The sequence below is a fragment of the Protopterus annectens genome, chromosome 2.part0, assembly GCF_019279795.1.
Source record: "Protopterus annectens isolate FY-2018-M chromosome 2.part0, PAN1.0, whole genome shotgun sequence".
NCBI classification, from domain to species: Eukaryota; Metazoa; Chordata; order Ceratodontiformes; family Protopteridae; genus Protopterus; species Protopterus annectens.
In genome coordinates this window covers 120,065,801-120,082,405 of record NC_056728.1, presented here as the reverse complement: position 1 = coordinate 120,082,405, position 16,605 = coordinate 120,065,801, and the positions used below count along the sequence as shown (strand labels likewise).

The 16,605-nt window shown below is 42.0% G+C and overlaps 1 protein-coding gene across 2 annotated transcripts in view; it reads right to left on the bottom strand.

Annotated features, from left to right (window-relative positions):
• TRDMT1 (tRNA aspartic acid methyltransferase 1) overlaps nucleotides 1–16,605 on the bottom strand; it is a 694,418-nt gene that overhangs the window by 485,909 nt on the left and 191,904 nt on the right. The gene's annotated exons all lie outside the window — the stretch shown is intronic.

The window sequence follows — 16,605 nt, the reverse complement described above, 5'->3', positions numbered from 1 at the left end:
ACTGGATCTGACTTCAGCCACTCTCAAGCTTTGGATCCAGTGCTTAGGCTCCTCCCCTTAGAAATAATCCCCTTGTAAAAAGCAAATTACCTCAGATCAAGTTTGTATACAAGACTAGAAAAGGATTTAATAGAAATCTTAATAGAAAGCCAGGGGAACTAGCTGTCATGCGTAGGCTTGAAAATAAGACCTGCATTAACTAAAGGAAGCTCACTATGGTTGCCAATGAAAAAGAATAATAATGACGATGGAAGGGAGGGAGGGAACCTGACAGCATAGATCTATCATTAAGGTGAGTGTATTAATTTACATATCTGATGTTGTCTCTTCCATCTGTCTTGTCCCTAAATGGATGGGACAGAGTCCCCATCTAACCAGAACACTTGGGGGGGGTGGGGTCCCATGGAAGGATATTCCGGAGCACAGCCACATCAAAGGAGGCTCTCAACCTTGATTATAAGTCCATCTTATATTGCAAAATAAAAGTATGAACCTTGGACCAATAAGCCGCACCACAAGTATCATCAAGGGATACCCCCAGAGAAGAAGGCTGTGGAAGAAGATACAGCTCTTGCTGAGTGAGCCTTAGGAGCTTTGGATAAGGACAAACCCTTTTCTTTATAGACAGAGGATATAGTCCGAAACCCAATGGGACACGGTGACTTTGGACACTCCCTTACCCATTTTGGCTGGAGATAAAGAAAAACAGCTGATCAGTTTTTCTGACCATCTTGGTTCTATGCAAATAGATGAGTAACTGATGATGCACATCCAGCTAAATGTATCTGTTCAAAATATTTGGAAAGAATACTGGTAGTTTGATTGACTGATGATTCGGAAGCCACTCTAACTTTTTTTTTCACACTACTGTATGAATTTCTAATTTGTATCCCTGTGTATGTCCTATAATTATTGTAACTTGCATTTGTCATATGTAATTTCTACTGTAATCTGCTATGGAGCTTTTCTCTGCGGGTCTTCGCTGAAAGCAGGCTTCTGGCCCAGCTGGACACTACCCGGTTAACAAATGAAATAAATAAATAAAAATAATAAAATAAACACTGTAGGAAAAAATAAGGTTTAATTCTCAAAGATACCATATCTTTGTGGAATATCAGGGTGGTACTGAAAATAATGCATGGAGCTCATATTCTTCAGCAGAGGTTTTGGCCACAGAAAATAGTTTTTTCCATGATAAAAACTTCAAACCAACTTTAGCTGCAGGTTCAAAGGGAGAGCCAGTCAAAGCCTGCAACATAAGAGTAATATCGCAAAGAGGAGTCAGCTCCCTGAGTGGAGGGTGACGAAGAAGTAAAGTCTCTCTGAAAAAGGCCTTGGAAAGTCTAAGGCATGCAAAGGGAATGTGGTCTTCCCCAATATGAAAAGAAGATACAGTAGCAAGCTGTACTTTTATACTGGAATAGCTAGCTGGCCCTATCATGGAAGAGAGATGCTAGAAACTCTAGAATGGCTGAGAGAGGGGCTAAAAAGGGATCTAAGTGTTTGTTAGAGGCTCAGTTAGAAAATCTTCTCCATTTAGTTTTGTACATCTTCATGGTGGAAGGTCTCTGAGAAAAGATCAAAATGTGAATGACTGAGGAAGAAAGCCTGAAGCTAGCCATCAAAATTGGAGAAACAAAGAAGTTATGTACTTACCATAACGTTCCATGCGTGTTTTCCATCTCCCCCTTTATTCTCACATATAGGTCAGATGAGATCCCTCTTGGCCTTATACAAAAGCATATGGCCTTCAACAAAGCTCTCAGGTACCCTTCCCTTCTCAGAATGCACCTCTCCATTACCTCAGCTCTTGTTTGCCAAAAAGAACCATAAACAGTATATATAAACAAAAAAGAACTATGTTATTGTAACCCATGTTCTGAAGCCAATGAGTCCATGAAGAAAGGAATTTTATCACCTGTTCTCCTAGGAGACTAGAATGGGGGTTGGTGGGAGGGTTGTGATAATAAAGGTGGAGATGGACAAGACACATGGCACATTATTGTAAGTACATAACTTCTTTATCTGATGTCGTCAATCTCGCCTTTATTCTCACGTATGGGACAACATCCCTAGCAACCTGAATCCTCGGTGGCTCATGGAAGAATATTCTTCAGTTCCACAGATCCAAACGAAGCTCTGCTCCTGGAGACCAAATCTAGTTTGCAATGAGTAATAAACGTATGGGGGGTTCACCATGACACTACTGCAGAAATATTGTCCATAGATACTCTAGCTAGAAACAGTGAAGTAGTAGCAATAGCTATAGTAAAATGGGCTCTCAAAGGTTCATGTAGCTGTTTATTCCGGGAAGTATAAATAAAGGTAATGCAATCAGAAAGCCATTTAGATAAGGTAACCCTGGAAACCAGTAAACCTTTTCTTGTGTCTGAAAAATAAATAAAGAATTGTTCTGACTTTCTAAAATCTTTACTCACTCTTTATTCAAAAAATCACTTCACTCTCATCAAATATTCCTGTGGGAATGCTCCTGCTCTCACCCCACATAATCCCTTCTCCTCTTTACACTGGCAACATCTACTTCACTTCATTCTCTAATTTTGACAGTTTGCTCTAACAGGTACTAAGTCATGAGCAACAAGCTAATTAGAATCTATAAACTGTATTATTTCCTTCAGAAAATATACCTTTAAAATGCAATGTTCTCTAAAATGCAATGCTTTTTATTAAATTACAATGTTCTTTCTAATGTAATTGTTTTTTACTATTCTGTAGTATTTGTACTTAATGTAACCTAAAATCATGACTGTAATCTTTGCTTGTATTTGGAGCTTTTCTCCCCAGGACTCCATTGAAAACGGGTTCTTTTTTGGCCCAATGGACTATCCTGGTAAACCAACTAGAAATAAATACATAAAATAAAATTTAGTTCTGCGCAAATATAAATGTAATTGTCTGTGAACATCCAATAACATATACTCTCTTTTATTTTGGTAATTTAGGAAAAACACTTAGTTCAATCGAATGGTTTAGGTTATTGTCAGATACTACTTTAGAAAGAAAAGAAGGATTAGTATGAAGAGAAACTCTGTCCTTATAAAACACCAAATAAGGAGGATTAGCAGATGAGGCCTGCAATTCTGATACTCTCCTTGATGAAGTAATAACCACTATAAAAACTGTTTTCCATGACAAAAAATTTAGATTACAATTGCTGAAGGCTCAAAAGAGGCATAAATAACATAAGATAGTACAAAATTTAGATCCCAAGGAGGAGATGGACTTTTATAAGGAGGTCTTAACATCGAGGTTCCTTTCAAAAAGGTCTTACAAAGCTTGTGTGACATAACTGGAGAGCCATTTTCCCCTAGATGAAAACTGGAAACAGTGGCTAACTGAACCCTTATAGTTGCTGCTGCAGCACCTTCATTAAAAGCTTTGCCAAAAATCCAAAATAAAATGAAGAGCAGTAAAAAGGTCAACATTATTCTCTGTAGCCCACACAACAAACTTTTTCCATTTGTTTCTATAAAGTTTATGTGTGGAAATTTTATGAGAGGAAAGTAAAATATGTCTAGTTAGCAACGAAAGTAGAGAATGCCTGGCTATCATTGGAACTGGACAGCCATGCTGTCAGTTTGAGATTCTGTAAATTGGGATGAACCTTTTTCTGAGGATGTGAGAAAAGGTCTGGAACTCGGTTCAGTATCCATGGTTCTTCCAGAAGATGAGGCCAAAGGAAAGGGAATTAAATCTGCCGGGGCCAGTAAGGGGCAATGACGATGATTTTTCTCTTCAACATGCTTGCCTTCTGTAACAATTTGGAAATCAGAGGTGTTGGGAGATGAGCATAAAGCAGGCCCGGGGGCCAATCATGAATAAGTGCATCTGCTGGGGTCTCCCACTGAAGGGAATTATGGCAAATTACCTGCTGCAGTTGTTGTTTATTGGAAAAGCAAACAGGTCACAGCAAGGCTGGCTCCATTTCTGGAAAATTCTTTCTGCAATGTCTTGTTTGAGAGACCACTTGTGGGGCATCAAGATTGCCCTGCTCAGCTTGTCTGCTATGATGTTAGATTTCCCTGAATGTGAGTTGCTATCAAGAAGATGTTGGAAGATATCGCCCACTGTCAAACTCGGAGGGCTTCCCGACAAAGGAGGTTATGGTTCCTTCTTGTTTATTGATATACCAGACTACCGACATGTTGTCTGACTGGACTGCTATTGTTTCCAGAGGGAGAGTGTCTTGAAAGACTTGTAACGCTAGGAGCACTACTCTCATTTCTAGAACATTTATATGCAGATGGGCCTTGCAAGGGGACCAAGTGCCCTGGGCTGTCCTTTCAAGATAATGCCCCCCCTCCCCAATCTGGGAGGTATCCATAGTCACTGTGGCTTGGGGCTGACTGAATACAAATGAATGACCTAGAATGATTTGACTGAAGTGGATCCATCACTGAAGATCCTTCTTGCACGAATCTGTAATTAAGCTCTTGTGAGACATTGGAAGTTCTAGAAAGGACCATTGGGTCGACAACAAGCATTGCAGTATTCTCATGTGCAGGCGGGCTACTGGCACTAATATTATTGTAGTCGCCATTGTTCCCAAGCCCTGCAGTACTAATTCTGCAGATGCCTTTTCTTGCGAATCAGCACTTTCACCTGATTTCACAATGACATTCTGATGGCGGGAAGATTTGCTATCATTTTTCTTGTACCTAGATAAGCTCCTACAAAAATCAAATTTTGAAAAGGTTCCAGAGCTGATTTTTCCTAATTTATGGTGATTCCTACGTGTGAGCAAAGGTATAAGGTAGTTTCCCTTGCCCTTATGAGCTGATGCCTGGTTGTGGCAGTTAGGAGCCTTTCATCTAAGTAATAAAACACTTGGAATCCTAAACGTCTCAAGTGAGCCACAACCACTGCCATGCATTTGGTGAACACCCTGGGGGCTGTAGTGAGACCAAAATACAGGGCTTAAAACTGATAATGACTGGGTCCCAGCCAGAATCTCAGATGTCTTCTGGACTTTCTGTCCATTTTTATATGGTAGCATGCATCCTGAAGATCTATAAAGTACATCCGATTATCTTTTCCCAGAAAGGGAAGAATAGACTATAAAGTATCCATTTGAAACTTATTCTTTTTGTTCGACATGTTTAGGTTGCTGAGATCCAGAATAGGTCTCCAGTTCTTTGTTTTCTTTAGTACTAACAGGAATCTTGAGAAAATTCTGAATCCTTGTTGGTCTGTGGGGACTTCTTAGATGACTCTTTCATTCAGCAAGTTTTGAATTTCTTTGATTGCTTGATTCCTTTGATTGGGTGGCACATCTTGGATTTTTTTGTTTTCAGGAAGGGAAGGGAAAAGGGGGAGAAATAACCTCTGGATATTATTTGCTGCACCCAAATGTCATTTCTAATCTCTTGCTAGGCCTGTGAGTGCAGAAACAGCTGACCCCTAATTGGCTCCAGAGGTGGACAATCGGGCCTCCGTTCAGGAGTGCTGAAAGGGCTTGCCAAGGAAGGTGTCTTTAGAGCCCTGTTTTTGTGGGTCTCCCCTGCCGCGAGGATGGTGTCTTCCATTACTGCTCCCTCCTTTGCCTCTGGGGGTACTTTCACCATATGTGTCCTGGAAGACTGTTGAGATTTTTGAACCACATCTTTCTGCTACCTTTCTGACCTTTGGGATATGGTCTGCTTGGAGTAGAAAAATGGACTCCTGTGGAAGACAAGGTCTTGCCTTCTTGTTCACACCTGATGAGAGTTTCTTTCACTTTTAGCCCAAAAACAGAAGAGCCATCAAAGGGAGACTTAAAGGATCTGTGAAATTGCAAATTCGCATCCAGGCCTGCCTATTAAGACAGATAGCGGAACATATGGCTCTACTCGTTCCATCTGCTGCATACAAAATCAGTCTCATGGAGGAATTAACAAGCAAATTTAGGGTGGAGAGCTGACAGGTTACTTTGTCTGTGATCGCCTAAATGACAGCTCCTTGTAGGATATTTGTCAACTCCTTTAGCAGATCCTTCTGAAGTCTCGTAAAGTGAGTAAGGTAATTCAGCGAGCAAAGCCCGCTGAAGAGAAGACACGCTTCCCATACCTATCCATCATCCAAGAATCCTTGCTAAGAGGGTGGATAGTGGAAGTGGTCTCAGAAAGTTCCTTTTTGGTGACCACCGCCATGACTATGGCATCCACAGCTACTCCTTTGAAAGAAAATTCTTGTCAGATAGTGATGTGATGTATCTATTTGGCCTCCTAGGAATAGGATCTATGGTATCTGGGGTCTCCCAAGCCTTCCGAGACATTGTCAATAAGCTCATAGGAAGAAGGGGTCACCAAGGAGGTGGAAGGGCAGGACCCAAAAGCTTTCAGGTATACAGATTCCTCCGCTGAAGGGGAGCGGGACTGTCTACCACCTCTCTGTTTAAGCATTTCCAGGATGTCTCCAAACGAGACATCTTCAGGAGGTGATATGGGGACCCATTTGGCTTCCTCGAGATCAGTATCTGAAGTGACGGGCTCCTCCTGGGAGTCTAGATGATTCCTCTTATAAATCCTCTTCTGAGGGACTATCTCAGTGGGATAATCTGGGGAATTTTCGGAAAGGGGAGGGTTTCCTGAGGAATATCCTGAGGCTTGGGGCCCCGCTGTCCCTGTGAATGGGGTAAAATACAGGATGAACACACTGGCGGGGAAGGGGTAGGAAGATCCTGAGAAGTGGTTAAAGCTGTCCTCATAGCCTCAAAGGCTCCCTGCTCCTTATACAAGGAACTCCCTTGCATCAACAAAATAGTAGTTGTTGCCAGAGGCCCCTCCGGACCCAAACACAAAAAGTCCGAGGCAGAGGTAGTAGCCGACACTCAAGAGGCAGGGTCTGATCTGAAGAGAAAGCGGTCGGATCCCTATCCTAGAGGTCGACTAGAGAGCTACGGCTACTAGGGTCCTCACACTCCGACAAAGGGGAGGAACTTGGAGCAGATGACAAAAGAGATCTCTAATCCAACACAGACACAACTCGGACATCAAAATCTTTTGGCTCTGAATTCAAAGGTTGGGTCAAGGAGGAAGAGAAGCTACTGGGGCGGACTTCAATGGCTCCAAAGCTGTAGGTCTTGGATCCAATAACAACTTGACCAGCACTGGTGTCCTGTGATCTCTGTTCTACTCTAGCCACATCATCTGAAAGGCTCCTAGTAGACCAGGTAGATAGGGTCGGAGACCTGGCTTTAGCCAATATTGAGGAAAGCAACCTAGAAGAAAATGGTTCAATTGAGGGAGACTGATCTTGGATCCGAGTCGGCGTCAGAGCAGAAAGCACTAAGCACTCCAAGGAACCTTCGGATCAGACTATCTTCTGATCCAAAGCACTTACTGGAGCAGAGAGTTTTGCCTTCTTTTGTGCTGGCTCCAATGATACCTTTGGCACCGACAGAGGAGTCCTTTTTGGTTTATCGGATATAGTTGAAGAAGAAGAAGAGGATTCATGGCAAGAAATAGCTTCAGAAAACATTAGCTTATGCTTCCTTTCTAATATGGTACATTGACTGAAGCCATGACGAATGCTGCAAGATTCTTGCAAGTGCAAAGGGCCTAAGCAATATACACACACAGAGGGAGTCTATTGCTTATCATTTTCTTGCCAGACCCTCACACTTTTTAAGCCCTAAGGTTTTATCAAGTTTTTAAGACATTTTCAGTTAACCACCAGCAATAAAATGGAAAAAAAAAACAATATCAACACTAATCAATGTAAGGAGATTGTTAAAACTAGCAAACAACCAGAAAAAAAAACATACACACACACACACATATATATATATATATATATATATATATATATAGCAATTTTTTTTTAATAGAAAAAAGAAGTTCTATTAAAAAACAGACATTAGATTTACAGGGGGGAGGGAAGAAAAGGGAACAATGTTCTTTCTATTTAAAAATTCAGTATAAAGAACAGGAGGGTTTCCAAAAGGAGTTATGAAAGAAGTAGGATAAAGAAATTGGAGTCAAAGCTATTTGAAATATAAATAATAGAAAAAAATTATCAACTTAGCCTGGAGCTCTGTGAATGACCACGTCTTTCATGAAGCGGCAAACGAGATCTGAGGTAATGGAGGGGTGCATTCTGGGAAGGGAAGGGTGCCTTAGAGCTTGGTTGAATGCCACGAGCTTTTTTATAAGGCCAAGATGGATCTGAGGGATTGGCTCCAACCCATATGTGAGAATAAAGGCGAGACTGACAACGTCACATCATGTGGTTAGTCTGAGAGACTGTATGTTCAGGTGAGGCGACCCCAGTGGATGAGAGAGAAAATCTGAAGCTGGACCCAATTGCGAGGTAGGTTGTACTAGATGAGGCCAGAAGAAGGGAACCCCCACCCGTCTTGGCCAGTAAAGGGCTATAAGGATAACTGTGACCTTTCTTGCCATTGATTTCTGTAGAAATGTGGTTATTAGAGTGGTGTGTAAAATGTGTAAAGTAGTTTGTAGGGTCAGAGTGTCCCTCAGTGACCCTCCCTCCTGGGGGATCAGACAAAGTACTTACTGCACTTGGTGTTATGGAAGATGCAAAAAGGTCAGATCAAGGTTGGCCTCAACATCTGAATATGCACTCTGCAATTACTTCATTGAGGGACCACTTGTGAAGTAAGAGGATAGACCTACTCAACCTATCAGAAAGTACAGTTATATAAAATCTTACCATAACAGTACTGTTTTTCTTTTCACTGTTGCAGTATTCATAACATGTGGGATCGCCTGCCAAGATTAACCTAATGTTTGACCAGTACACCAAAGCCTTTACATCCTCCTATCATAGTATGGCTCCCTATCAGATGATCGAAACGCCATTTCCATGAATACGAAATGATCAACACGTACTGCACGAACTACGTAAACGCCGTACGTCCAAAACAGCGAAATCCGAAATGTTGAAGTGTTTTGGTTGGCCTATCTGCGGTATAGTTCCGTAAGGTAAGTGTGCGATAGGTATAGACCTTAGGGTAGGGTGCGGGTTAAGGTAAGTGTATACACAGGTAATGTATGTAAGATTTAGTGTAGTGTTAGAAGTAGGGTTTTGTTAAATGTATTTATGTGTATTATTTATTTTGTTAGGGTATATCTCCGTAGGGGAAGTGTGTGGTAGTTATGGACCTTAGGGTTAGGGAGGGGTTAAGGATAGTGCACAGATAGTTGTGTATGTGTGGTTTAGTGTAGGGTTAGAGGTTGGGTTGTGGTGCTTTACTTTAGGGTTAGGAGTAGGGTTTGGTTAGTGTATGTATGTGGTGTATTTATTTTGTTTGGGTAGGTAGTATGTAGCAGGTGGTGGGGTTGGCCGACTATGACCATTCGATGTTTTAAATTTTGTGGCTTAGTGCATCTGGTCTATTCGCGGTTCGATTAATGTGTCACTCTTTTGGTATTCGCTGAAATGGATTTTTGCAAAACTGATAAAGACCCCCATAGTACATCAGGTGCATGCTCCCGTTGTAGGGCATAAAGGTGGCATACTTACACTCCTGTCTCAGAACTGAAATGCCCCAGAGGAAATAGAGCAACCCCAACAGAATGGAGAACATGCACATCAGAGGGAAAATGAATCAGAAGAGAAAGGCAAAGACCTCTCAGCCAGCAGAGTTCTCAGCAGGAAAAAGTGAGAAAAGGGGGTAGGCGAGTCGGAGTGAACACTGCAACAATGAAAAGAAGGACATCTACAGTTCTGGAAGGTTTTATACAACTAAACTATGTCTTTCCTTATTTGCATCTATGGTTGTGTCCTGGACTTTATTTCTTTATCCAGCTATGTCTTTCCTTATCACTGTTGCAATCTTCATAACATGTGGGAGATTAACAAAACTAGTGAAAAGGATGGGAGGAGGCAGGCACAGAGAAGCCCTCCACAAATCCATGAAGGATAGCCTGACAAATCTTGCCCTGGTTTTGGAAATGACATCCAACTTGTAATGTTTAGTAAATGTGTGCAAACAGGACCAAGTGGCAGCTTCAAGGATGGATCTAGCATCCAAACCCTTGAAGAAAGTTCCAGAAAAGGCCACTGCCTTCACAGAATGAGCATGAACTGACGCAGAAAGCTGTTTTTCATGAAAGGAATAACAAAAAAAACGGCCTTAGAAATTTGAGAGGAAATTTTTTACTTAGAAACTGCCAAACCTACAGTTCTGAGATTAAAGGAAACAAAGTTGCTCAAATTTGCAGACAGACAGCTCAGGTATTTATTTGAATAAGAGAAAGGCTATGTAGATCCAAAGAATGAAGAACCTTCCCACTTACAGATTGAAAAAGGAAACAGACAGACAGACTAATTAAGAGACAACTCACTGACCACCTTGGGCATAAAAGAAGGAATAGTATATGCAGGGACACCTTGCCCCTCTGAAAAATCAAAAGGGAGGAATCGTCATCAGAGCCTGAAGTTCAGAAACTATCTTGGCTGAAGTAAGGACAGTCAACAAAACAGTCTTTCAGGTACAGTGTTGCAAAGAAGAGGCAGGCTCAAAGAAGCCACAGCTGGTTTTTCAAGGACAAAATTAAGGTCTCAAGGGAGAGGAACAGGTTTCCTTGGGGGTCTGATATGAAGAATGTCTTTAAGGAATTGTTTGACGTCAAAACAAAAGACCAAAGGTGGGTTCAATGGCAGTCAAGTAGAGACTGCTGACAAGTGAGCTTTAACAGAAGAATCTACTAAGCCAGCATGAAGCAGTTCAAATAAGAAAGAAAGGACCAAAGGGATACCCAATGAGAAGGGATCCTGGTGAAGCTTGAGACACCAAACAGAAAATATTTTCCATTTAGCCATACAGGATTTTCTGGTATTTAGTTTTATGGCCTCCTGCACATCCCCAGAAAAGTGGTGACTAAATGGGATCAAAATCTTATCACCAAAGTGTCAACTGAACAGTGCATAAGTGAGGGTGAATGGCAGACGCCTTGTCTTGTGCAAGAAAATCCATCTGTTGAGGCAATTTATTATGATTGTCCCTTGGCAGGTGGAGGACAAGGGGGAACCAGTGCTGTCAGGGCCAAAAGGTAGTCATCAGCAAGATTCTTGGAGAGTCCTACCTGATCTTGCGTACAACCTTTGGATGTCGATAAAGAGGAAAGTAAGCATATAGAAACATCCCCTTCTAAGAAAAGGACACAGCGTTCATGTTCCAAGTCAGAAGAGTTGGGAAAAGAAGTGAGGAAGTTACTTATTCAGAGGGGAGGCAAAAAGATCCACTTGAGAAATACTCCAATGATGTACTGAGTCTAGAAACACCTCTCTGTGTAGCATCTATTCATGAGGTTGTGTCCTGGACCTGCTCAGGGAGTCTGCCACATAGTTGTGTTCTGAGGGGATGTAGACTGCCTGAAGGGTTACCTGATGGTGGACATCCAAATCTCAAGTCTGAATGGCTAGTCAGCAAAGGAGATAAGCCGCTGTGCCCCTGCACCCCCCCCCCCCCGACAATGGTGTTGTCTGTAAAGACATTTAAAGGGCCTGGAAACCAAAGGGAATGAAAGGCCTGAAGAGCAGGAATGAGTACCCTCATTACTTTTATGCTAAAATGGTCTGGCCTCTGATAAAGAGGCCATAGACCCTGAACCCTCATTTTGCTGAAAGGGGGTTCCCCACTCAAGATTGGAAGCATCTGTGAACACCTATTGAGTATGAGCAGGAGTCTGGAAAAGGGAGTCCTGGGTTGAGAAAGCTTCTGAATTCACCAGTGAAACTCTATTTTGTGACAAGAAAGTAAGGGAACTGGTAATGCCAGAGGGTAGCAATGCTGTAGCCAAACCATCTTCAGGCACCATAGAAGTTATGAAGCTTGGCAAAGGGGACCATGGGAATGGTAAATGCCAAGAACCCCAGGACTCTCCAAAATTCCTTTGCAGAAATGAGAGAAAGGGAAAGCAGATACTGGAAGCTGGCTGCCAAAGACAGAACTTCGAAGGCAGGAAGAGATACCAACATTGGAATGGCTTGGATTCTATAATCCAGAAAAATGTGGTTGTGAAAAGGAGTCAGACTTACCTTCTTGAGAATGATGGTGAATCCCAGACTATGCAGAAGGAGCAAGGTTAAGTTTAGATCCTGCAAAAGCCTGGATTGAGAGGGAGCCTGAAGGAAAATCTGGATTCTCTAAAGCCTGCAAAAGGCTATGACAGGGGACAGATGTTTTGTGAACACCCTTGGGGCCATAGAAAGACCAAATGGCAAAGAAGATAGACATCCCTTAGGCCTAGGGAGACCATTAAAGCCTGTATGAATAAGACAGGAAACAGAATATGGAGGGAAAGCATCCCAAAGGAAGGAATCTAGAATAATATTTAGAAAGGAGAGGTCTAGCCACTTCCAAGGTTCATTTATTCAAAGCTTCCCTGTGCCTGGCTTGGATACCCATGACTGCAAGACTTGGATTGCTTCTAAAACCATCTGAACCTACAAAGCTGATATAAGTATTTGTTTGCACTTGCTCTAACTGTCTCAGTGTTATTTAACTCTTCTGTGCTGCATTTATTGATTTGGTTGAATTTATCACTGTTTTTCAACCTGCACTTGTTAAAGAAATGCCATCTGTTTGTTACTGTACTGCTCTGTGGTTGTTTTAACAGTATTCTGATATTTCCTAACCTCCTCTGATACTGTCAAAGCTGTTCTGAGTTTGCCAAAGTTCTACTGAGTTGGCTAAATATTTCTACGTTTTGCCAAGTGTTTCTGTGCTAAGTTCTCCTACATTTGCACACTTTTTTCTGTATTTTGTGAACATTTCTCAGGGTTAGTGAACTTATTTCCTGATACTGCAGGAATTCTGACTTTTGTTGTAAAGCATTTGTTACTGCATTTGAGCTCAAGACCAGTTTGTTTTACATTAACAGGGTTATTTTGTCCTCTGGTGGGAGCAAAGGGCTGAATTTAACTGCCTCGTGTTCACTGACAACCATTTAATTTTAGAATAGACAAACACAGTGTGTTAGAGATGTAGATACACAATGTCATTGGAGACAAAGTTCTCACATACACACGAAAAATGAAAAGCAGATTGTTACCATTACACCCAAAACATCACTACCAACATGAAGGAACAAACATATAGACCCACATATGTGGAGGTACTCATTTATAATCTACCCAAACCTCCAAGACGTCATAAAAGCGTCTCTCAGTGGCCCTGCACACACTCAAAAAAAAAAAATAAATAAGAAAGCACCTCACAAAACACTTAACTCTGAAAATTATAGTAGCCCATAACACAAACACCCCACAGCCAAACATTCTACTTACTGGGGATCCCATTGTAAGACACACTGATGTCCCGCTTAACAGGCTAAACAAGGAGAAGATCACAGTCAACTGCCTGTCTGGAGCCAGTATCCACCAGATCACACATGCACTTAGGAGTTTAAACCACAAGTACCAGTATGACATGGGCATAATCCATATGGATATAAACGACCTAAGACATACCTCACTGGATTATATGAAGAGAGACATGATGGAGCTCTCTAAATATGTGTCCCAGGTGGGTATGAACCTAGCCTTGAGTAGCATCCTACCTTCACCTATGATGGTGCCACAGTACCAGCAAAAAATTATTAACTTCAAAAACTGGCTTAGTTTCTGGTGTCACAGCAAGGGGATCAAGAATCTGTCAGCCTGGGGAGACATGATCGATAAACCATGATGGTTTGCTAGAGATGGTTTTCACTTGTCACCACTTGGCTTCTGGATACTGGCAAAAACTTCATCTCTCCTCACAGTGCCTTTTTTAGGCTGTGCCAAGTTGTTAAACCCTCCAACATAGCAAAAATCGCTCACGACTACCTAAAGGTACTGCTGCTCAGCTCTACAAGTTTAAATAAAAAACTGCACTCCCTGGAAGTACTCCTCACTCTGGAGGATGCAAACATATGTGCAGTCACAGAAGCGTGGTTTATAACCATAGAAAGCACCCCGGCTACAAGGTCTTTCCTACATTTTGATCCCCCTAAACTCAGGATAAAATACAGGAAGAAGGTGCCTCATTGTTCATAAGGACAAGTACACTCCTAGACTGGTCCAGCAACATGACTCACTTGAGCTACTCCACGCCCAACTAGCCATAGGTGCAACCCCCTATCTTAACTTTGCTAGCAACAGATCCCCTAATACGTGTCTGGAAACCACGCCTCCTACCTAAACCTTCTGTAATCTCTTAACATTCAGCCTAACATCATACTTATGGATGACTTCAACTACCTCTCCATAAACTGGGAGACCTATATTGCCCATAATTCACTTGCTCAGATGTTTTTGGACTTGTCAAAGCAAATGTCCTGGAACAACTAGTTAGCTCCCAATGAGATCCAAGTATATTAGACTTAGTACTCATGAACATGGGGCGGGGGGGATTCTGTTCCCTCCTCTGCATTAACTCCTCCCTGGTAAGATCTGACCACAAAATGATCTCCTTTTGTATTAAAACTCGCCTAGAACCCCCATCAAAAACCTGCTAAGAACTTTGCTAACTCCAGTTACCTCCAACTCTGAACCCAGATGACACTGAGGGCTACTCTGAGCTGTACACAAAAGCACTATAAAACCACATTCATAGCTGCATAGCTGAGGCAGTGCCACTCCATACCAAACCTATGATTACTGGCAAAATAAACCACCCTGATGGACCCCTGGTATAAATCTGCTATTCAACAAAAGGAAATCCTCTCCAAAGCCAAGACGGAACAAACATATCAGTGCAAAAAGACACTTAGCAGTCTAAACAAATTAGAGAGCTGGTCAAGTCTGCCAAAGCAAACTATGAGGCACAAATAGCCTCCCAGGTGAAAGATAACCATAATTATGTTCATAACCTCAGGGAAAATCCTCAGCAATGTGCACAGTTAATCATGAATGGCAACACACCCAGCCTGAAACTACAGCAAACCTGCTGGCTGACAAGTTCAGTTCAAACTTCTCTCCCACACATAGCCTCCTACCACACCCAAAGAAATACTGCAACCATCCTCCTACCAGTCATTATGAGGGAAAAGGTCCTTACTGCGCTCGTTAAAACCAAAAACCCTCCATGGATCCCGACATCATTCTAGGATGCTTCTTAAATAGCTTAAAATAGAATCTATCAGGGCCACTACAAACCCTCTTTAACCACAGCTTTCAAATGGGCTTTGTCCCAGAGGAATGGAGGACTACAACAGTCATCCCTCTGCACGAGGGGCCCATCACATGATCCAGGAACTACAAATCCATAAGGTTGACCAGTCTTATCTGCAAGGCCATGGAAATAATTATCATGAACCTGATCAATAAAGACATAGGAACTCTCCAAAAACTAGACCAGACCCAATTTGTCTTTGTCAAACTGAGGTCTTGCCTGCTCAATCTGGTGGACTACTTCGAAAAAGTAATGAGGGCCATGGATGAGGGTAAAATGGTACACACCACTTAACTATACCTGGCCAAAGCTTTTAACACACTACCCCACTAGGGGATCATAGATAAACTTACCGAATTAGACATAAAACCCTACATCATCAGATGGATAGCCAACTGGCTCACAGACAGGGCATGTCCAGAGAGGAGAATCCACTTTCGATAAGAAACCTGGTACCAGAGTGTCCCACAGGGTTCAGCGTTGGGACCACTCCTGTTTGGTATATACTTCTCTGAAGTGAAGGCCAATGTTGGGGGCCTCTGGCTCACCAAGTTCACTGACTGTAAACTGTAAGCAATCACTGAATCCCCAAATGATGTTGAGATCCTACAAGCAGGCCTAAAATGCCAAATGACTGGTGCCAAAACTATGGTCTGAGACTAAATGTTAAAAATTGTATAATCATACCCTTCGGTAAATCAGACATCCCTGCAAATTATAATATTGCTAACACTCCCATAAAAGTAGACCCTGTGGTGAGGGACCTAGCAATGCAGATGGATAGTAACCTAAACTTTGACCACCAGGTAGCAACAGTAGTAAGGAAATCCTTCTGTGTGGCTCAACTTATAAGTAAAGGCATAACATCAAGGTCAAAAGAAGTCATAGTGCCATTGTACTTAGCTCATATCAGGCCCATAATGGAGTACAATGCTCCCTTCTGTATGTACTTAACCAGGCACTTGCATCATTTGGAGTGGCCCCAGAGGTTTCTCACTAAACAAATATACAAAGAGTAAGACACATGTCTTATGCAGACCAACTACAGGCCCAATCCCTTTACTCAGTCTCATTTTGTTTATTGCCAGGGGACTTATGCCTAACCAACAAAGCATTCTCTGATCCAGACCTGATGAAAATGTTACATATTCACAAGAAAAAGTATACAAGGGTAACGCGTTCAATGGACCTGAACCTTATTTGTGACTCTAACAAAACTTGCGGGAGAGACAGATTCATATCCCAAAGGCTACCTCTTCTATAGAATAAATTTCCCATCTTCTTAAAACATAGCGTGTCCCTCACTCTCTTCAAAAATAATTTGGATAAATGGATGGGGAACCATAAATTCACCCCTGGGGTACTGCTTATGTCCCTTATGGGCAAACACAGTCTGTAAAATGACCCAGGGCTCCAAAATTCAAAAATCCACTACCCTGATACTACCTCCATCCCATATCTGCGGAATTAAGATATAATAA